Genomic DNA, 1,245 nt, shown 5'->3' on the forward strand with positions numbered 1-1,245 from the left:
GTGTTGCATCAATGCATGTCTATTTTACTTTATTTTACTATATGATTTTTAAAGCCACTTTAAGACTAGGGCTCATTATTAAGATTTTAAATCTTTTTTTTTTTTTTTTTAGCTCAGGTTATTCAAGTATCAGAATCTGGGGTGTCTGTGGAGGCTGTCTGTCACCCTTTTTCATTATTATTATTTATTTCTTAGCAGAAGCCCTTATCCAGGGCGACTTACAATTGTTTCAAGATATCACATTATTTTTTTACATACAATTACCCATTTATACAGTTGGATTTTTACTGGAGCAATCTAGATAAAGTACCTTGCTCAAGGGTACAGCAGCAGTGTCCCCCACTTGGGATTGAACCTACAACCCTCCGGTCAAGAGTCCAGAGCCCTAACCACTCGTCCACACTGCTGCCATAGATTTTTCATATATCTATAGGGACCCTTGTCAAACTGTGATGACACTTGCTAAGGAGACTTAAATATTACGGAGTGTATCACAAGCTTACATAATCTTACATTTTTACATATATCTAGAGAATGGCTGGTCTGATTGCAAAAGCTGTAAGAACCTTCTTTACCTCAAGTTAAATAAGTGTCATAACAAGAGTGCATGTCAAGGCTGTCTGTCTGCCTGTCCGATTGCCTGTCTGTACAGTTTTAATGTCAGAATATATTTCCAGCTGTTTTTAAATTTAGTCGTCACCAATTTTTTACCCTGGTTTTTCTCCCCAATTTTTGTATGCCCAATTATTATCTGTATCCTCGGCTCACCGCTGCAACCCCCTGGCGACTCTGGAAATGGAGGCTTGAACACAAGTCCTCCGAAACATGCTCCTGCCAAGCCGTCATTTTTCGCACTGCAGATCCACAGCAATGCCACCAGACCTATATTGCCAGAGGACAACACAGATCTGGTGGCTCCACTGCAGAACCACAGGCGCCCTATCGGCCACAGGGGTCGCTGATGTGCGGTGAGCCGTGGATTCCCCTGCCAACCTAAGCCCTCCCTACCCGGGCAGCGCTCAGCCAATTGTGCGCCGCCCCCTAGGAACTCCCGGTCACGGTCGGCTGTGACATAGCCTGGATTCGAACTTGCGATCTCCAGGCTATAGGGCACATCCTGCACTCCGCGCGGAGCGCCTTTACTGGATGCGCCACTCGGGAGCCTATACACTCTAACTCATTCTGTGTATCAGTCCTATAATATTTCATCTGTAAAACCTACTACTGGCACTACGGTATGGTGCT

This window comes from Acipenser ruthenus, chromosome 2 (genome assembly GCF_902713425.1).
Source record: "Acipenser ruthenus chromosome 2, fAciRut3.2 maternal haplotype, whole genome shotgun sequence".
Taxonomy (NCBI): domain Eukaryota; kingdom Metazoa; phylum Chordata; class Actinopteri; order Acipenseriformes; family Acipenseridae; genus Acipenser; species Acipenser ruthenus.